This window comes from Stomoxys calcitrans, chromosome 2 (assembly GCF_963082655.1).
Source record: "Stomoxys calcitrans chromosome 2, idStoCalc2.1, whole genome shotgun sequence".
Lineage (NCBI taxonomy): Eukaryota > Metazoa > Arthropoda > Insecta > Diptera > Muscidae > Stomoxys > Stomoxys calcitrans.
This window is the reverse complement of record NC_081553.1, coordinates 147028995-147035492: the sequence shown is the minus strand read 5'-3', so window position 1 is coordinate 147035492 and position 6498 is coordinate 147028995. Positions and strand designations below refer to the sequence as shown.

General features: G+C 38.9%; 1 long non-coding RNA gene across 1 annotated transcript in view; it reads left to right on the top strand.

Annotated features, from left to right (window-relative positions):
* The first annotated feature begins 527 nt into the window (after positions 1-527).
* Positions 528-6498, top strand: part of LOC131994899 (uncharacterized) — a 426615-nt gene continuing 420644 nt past the window's right edge. The window contains exons 1-2 of the long non-coding RNA XR_009396940.1: positions 528-1048; positions 2096-2343. This is a non-coding gene — a long non-coding RNA (uncharacterized LOC131994899). The remainder of the gene's footprint in view (positions 1049-2095; positions 2344-6498) is intronic.

Genomic DNA, 6498 nt, shown 5'->3' with positions numbered 1-6498 from the left:
CAACGTCAAAGCGTAGGAAAGTGAGAGAGAATAAGAAAAGCATATGGCCACATGCACAGACATTGGAGGCCATAAAAAGGGTTTGTCGCTCCTATACCACAGCATTTGAAATATTTCGGAAGTGTATATGTAATAACAGTTGAAAGCCCGTGCTCCCCAGCCGTCGACTGAGCCCCCAACGATGGACAACACGCCAGTGGGCCAGCTTGAGTGAGTGTTCCAGAAACGCCAACAATAAGAGTGAGTGGCATCGGCTTTGGTCTCCTGCACACACCAGCCAAAGTCAAAGGTATTTGGATGGAAAAATGTCCATAGAAGCCATGTGCAGTAGCTGCAGTCAGACTGACGAACTTACACACATGTCCTATGCATTTCTTCTCTGTAATGTTCAATTTTGCCTTATATTCTCTGTTGTCGACAGCAGAAAATGCTACCAAATCTGAAATGTGCATGCATTGCCAGTTTCAACCCGAGGACTTATTCCACATTGGCAACTGCACACACAGAACTTTAGTTGTTAACCACGCTTCCTGCAGCAAGGACCTTCGTTCGCTTAATTCTGCCCCAAGTGGCATTGTGAATGGCATTCCAAATAGTTGTGGAAATTTTCTGAAAGTGACTTTGCTCTTGCCATAAGAACAATTCCTAATAATAATGTGTAATGCAGGCAAGAGCCAAAGCAAAAACAACTACCGCCACAACAATTATATCCTACTGCAACAACAAGTATTGCGGCGGAAGCAGCAGCCGTAGTCGGTTTATCAACGGTTTAGACATCTTTTTTGTTTTGTTACTGTTGGCAGTTAACCCAAAATTTCATTTGAATATTGAGCCAACATAGAAGAGTGAAAAAATACCGCAAATTAGGGAATGCCTAAATTTTTTTATTTTAGTTTTTTTTTTTTTACAAATTTAAAGGCAGTAGCGGGAGCTCCCAACAAGTGCAAGTGACATAGTCAAGTTTACAATTCGTGTACGCGTGTGTGTGAGTGTTTTGTCTTATGTCGATACAAATGTAACTGAGCTAGCTGTCCGGCTAAAATTAGATGTGGGTGCCCTTTAATCTTTAAAATAGTGGTGCATGGTGCAGTCGCCGAGTACTTTGATGGCGAGAAATTCGCGTTGCGTTAATAAACAAAGCAGTCCCTAACAATGGGTGTAGCAATAGAGCCAACGGAATCGCTTCATTTGAAAACAAGAAGCCCGTTAAACCGTTTTCAAGAAGCAGTAAAAAGTTTATTATCGCAGCCAAACCAAACCAAATGAAATCAAACAATGTCCTGTGCGTGCGTGAGTGTTTGTCTGGCCGTGGGTTTGCTTGGATGCACATGTTTGTGAATGTATGTGTTTGTGTGCGTTTGTAAGTGCGCGCGTGTTGTGTCTATTTATGTATGGCTATGTGTAGTATATATGCGTGTGTGTGTGTGTGTGAGTGCTATTCAGTTTTATTTAATCCTTTACTTTATTGTTTGTTTGCTTTTGTGTCTGTTTTTTTATTCTTTGGCTGGCTTTCTTTTAGTCGCTTCCTTTGATGTTTGTGTCGTTTCATCACATTACATAGAGACAGACCCACACACAATCAACCAACCAGCCTGTCGGTCTGCCAGCCAGACAGCCAGCCGACAATCCAGCCAGCCAACCAGCCACCCATCCCCCACCCAACCACATTCTGTAACATTCTGTTACACTCTAACAGTAACGCTGTTAAATCGCCTTTACATAAATGCACTTGCATTTGTTGACGGCACTTACATTCGTATCCTGAACGTGTGCTAGGTCATACATCGAGGACACGACACCGGTACCGGCGTTGGCATACGAAAAACCTAGTTGCCGCTACATACGTAGTACATACACGCCTACCTTCATAGTCAAAACGTTGTCTCCTGGCCACGGCACCCATACAATTACTTATGATGTGGTGAGCCATATTTTCGTTTGTAAACAAACTTCCATGGAGTCCGATGGAACACAAAACACCATAGAGTCAGATGGAACAGAGATCACGCGTTTTTTTTTTTTTTGATTCTTAAGTATCAAACAAACGTAATTTCTTTAGTATGAAAAGTGTTAAAATTCTAACATATTTTTATAGTGCGTGCTCTAGATACCGGTGTGATTGATAATCAGTGACAAAGTGAACTCACTTGAAATAAGAATCTAACAAATAGAAACAGAAGCAGTATTTTAATATAACAAGACCCACACAAAAATCAAAAAAATAAAGATAAAACGTGAACGTGGAATGAAGTGATATGAAGAGAATAGAATTTTCCGGATATCAACTAACTTTTATCGTTTCGTAAAATAAAATTGTCACTGTAACTGCTGCAGCTATCACAGGTAAGATTTGTTTGAATCTCAATCTAATGTACTTGAAACCACTCATAAACACACTGCTATAGAATATTGAAATAAGTTGTCGAGCCCTGTGAATCCTTGCCCAGTGTTTCCAATTAACTGTTAGTCAGGTTCAGCTGACCATAGCCATGGCATTTATTGTTATCGTCCGCTATCTTAGCCTCCGCCTACTTGTAATTGCTAGGCCACCGTCACCCAGCAATAGATAGTCGGTCGGATTTACTTTAAGGTACACTTGTTTGTCATTGTGTATAGTACTAGAGTTTCTCGTTTGTTGCCAATGATTTGCTACAGTTCAAACCTTTTTGTATGCGATATTAAAATGTCAAAATTCCGTCAGTTTAGTTCACTGCATTTCATTGCTCTTCAATCCCCGCTTCATGCCGCCTTCAGTATTTGGCTCACGACCACAATGTGCTCGAAATCATCTTTTTCATATCGTTCTCATTTCTCCTGTTCGCTGATTACTTCACTTTTCAGTCCAAAACATGTTGAAGAATACTTGTAACATTCAACAGGAAGCGAAAATGAAGACATCACAAGCGACTTGAGTATGACATAAATCTTGTAAAATATAACACGGCTTGATGTACACATGTCGGAGGCAGAGTTCCCTCCACCAGCCCGGCATATTGCTTAGAAAACAAAGAAAAATGTTGAATGCATTGAAAACACCGAATGGAAGGGTTTGGAAGGTGTTTCCCAATTCAAATTTTGGGACGACAGCGATAGCCTGAACTAAGCTAAGGATAAGACCACGGCAGAAACAAATTAATGCCTATATTTGCTGCGGCATAGAAGTTGTCTTTTTGAGCCCGAGAAACTCACTGAACTTTTATTTCGATATACGATTTGAAGTTCAGTATGTTGAACAAAAAGAAAAACATCAGCAGGTTTTTTAAAATCTATATAAATTTCCCGCTCTGCGTTACTTAGTATCGCAGACAAATATTTTGTGTAACCTTTCGCATTTCTTTCGTAGTTCGATCAATTTTATTTGAAATACTTATGCAGACCTTTTCCGGTAACCGCAATTGCAAGAATTTTGCAAATTCAACTTTAATTGATGTTCCAGTAATCGTAAGTCTCAAAAAATATCCGTTTTCAAATCAATCAGATCTACCTCTGCGAAATGAAAATGCATTGACTTCTTAATAATGATGAAATCTATTTTGAAATTATTACATTCTGCATATCTATAGAACTAATTTTTATGCATTTTTTACATAGACAGACAGCTGATGATATTTGCCCACCAAGTATAGCGTAATTGGTCAGCAAAATGCATAAATATAAACGATTGTTAATGGGTGATTTTTAAGAGCTATAGCAAAGTTTTTCAAAAAAAAAAACATCAAATTCAAAAATTGCATGAAATCTTTATTTGATTCGATAGTACGGTCCATATAATTTAATGTTTAAATATTGCGTTGACCAAAAAGTAATTGCGGATTTTTCATATAGTCGGCGTTGACAAATTTTTTCACAGCTTGTGACTCTGTAATTGCATTCTTTCTTCTGTCAGTTATCAGCTTTTAGATTGCTTTAAAAAAAGTGTAAAAAAGTATATTTGATTAAAGTTAATTCTAAGTTTTATTAAAAATGCATATACTTTCTTTTAAAAAATCCGCAATTACTTTTTGGGCAACCCAATAGTATTTCGTTGACCGTGACTGCGCCCCACATGGTCCATCCGCTTAGTCCAATTTTGGTATACTCTTTCCAACATTTCGGCCTGTATCTGGCGATAAAAGTGTTAAATTGCACAATCTAGGCGGCCACTTTACCGAACTCGCCTCGCAATAACTCCATTGTTTACGCGTGGTGTGTGGCATGTGGCACCGTCTTGTTGAAACCACATGTCATGCAAGTCAATCTCTAGAATTTTTGGCAAACAAAAGTTGGGTATCATATCACAATAGCGATCACCATTCACAGCCACGTTACTATTCGCATGATCTTTGAAGAAGTACAATCCAATGATGCAAAAATTGCAAATTTTGCCCATTAAGGAACAGGGGCAAACTTCTCACATATCAATGAGTGCAGTCCGATTCAAGTTTTTAAGCTCAATGATAAGGGACCTCCTTTTTATAGCCGAGTCCGAACGGCGTGCAGCAGTGCGACACCTCTTTGGTGTGAAGTTTTACATGGCATAGTACCTCACAAATGTTGCCAGCATTATGAGGGGAAAACCACCGCTAAAAATTTTTTCTGATGGTCTCGCCAGGATTCGAACCCAGGCGTTCAGCGTCATAGGCGCACAAGCTAACCTCTGCGCTACGGTGGCCTCCAATGATGCCACCAGCCCATAAACCGATTCATGTTTAAATTATGGACCAAACTGAAGAAGTTTGACAGTGAAACAAAACACGAAACGTGCTCGAGCTGTTTAATAAACCACTGTTGCCAAAAAGATAATAGCTAAAAAATCACCCTTTACATTAAGAACATATTTTAGATTTTTTCGATTCTATTCATACAAATGCTTTAGTGCATTTGCAAGATGTTTTCTATTGAAATTAGCAAATTTTGGTCTGTGCATGCAAAAAAATAATACGTTTCACATAAAAGTAACTGCCAAGTAACCGTTGGCGTTTCTGCAAAACGTTGAATTTTGTTAAAGATAAAAGTACAAATGTAGTTTTTTAACACTGACAATAACTTTCATTCTTGCTATGTAAAATGTAATTCGTGCTTTCAACTAGTGTTTCTTTACTTATAAATTAACTGAACGTTATGCTTATGCTATGTACATTCGCCTTAATATACATTGTGAAATTGTGCTAAAAAGGATGCCAAGTTCAATTTAATGTTGTAACATAATTCTAACTCAAATTTTTACCAATTATAAGCGGATCTAAGTTGGTAATCCAAATTCTTTTAGAGTGTATTTGGATTTATTTCGATGTTATGATACACCATTAAATTAAATGCCTTCCATGTTGCTCTAATGATTTTTGCCATTGGTTTTATATGGTGAGCGAAAACGTAACATAAAGGGTGATTTTTTTGAGGTTAGGATTTTCATGCATTAGTATTTGACAGATCACGTGGGATTTCAGACATGGTGTCAAAGAGAAAGATGCTCAGTATGCTTTGACATTTCATCATGAATAGACTTACTAACGAGCAACGCTTGCAAATCATTGAATTTTATTACCAAAATCAGTGTTCGGTTCGAAATGTGTTTCGCGCTTTACGTCCGATTTATGGTCTACTTAATCGACCAAGTGAGCAAACAATTAATGCGATTGTGACCAAGTTTCGCACTCAGTTTACTTTATTGGACATTAAACCAACCACACGAATGCGTACAGTGCGTACAGAAGAGAATATTGCGTCTGTTTCTGAGAGTGTTGCTGAAGACCGTGAAATGTCGATTCGTCGCCGTTCGCAGCAATTGGGTTTGTGTTATTCGACCACATGGAAGACTTTACGCAAAGATCTTGGTGTAAAACCGTATAAAATACAGCTCGTGCAAGAACTAAAGCCGAACGATCTGCCACAACGTCGAATTTTCAGTGAATGGGCCCTAGAAAAGTTGGCAGAAAATCCGCTTTTTTATCGACAAATTTTGTTCAGCGATGAGGCTCATTTCTGGTTGAATGGCTACGTAAATAAGCAAAATTGCCGCATTTGGAGTGAAGAGCAACCAGAAGCCGTTCAAGAACTGCCCATGCATCCCGAAAAATGCACTGTTTGGTGTGGTTTGTACGCTGGTGGAATCATTGGACCGTATTTTTTCAAAGATGCTGTTGGACGCAACGTTACGGTGAATGGCGATCGCTATCGTTCGATGCTAACAAACTTTTTGTTGCCAAAAATGGAAGAACTGAACTTGGTTGACATGTGGTTTCAACAAGATGGCGCTACATGCCACACAGCTCGCGATTCTATGGCCATTTTGAGGGAAAACTTCGGAGAACAATTCATCTCAAGAAATGGACCGGTAAGTTGGCCACCAAGATCATGCAATTTGACGCCTTTAGACTGTTTTTTGTGGGGCTACGTCAAGTCTAAAGTCTACAGAAATAAGCCAGCAACTATTCCAGCTTTGGAAGACAACATTTCCGAAGAAATTCGGGCTATTCCGGCCGAAATGCTCGAAAAAGTTGCCCAAAATTGGACTTTCCG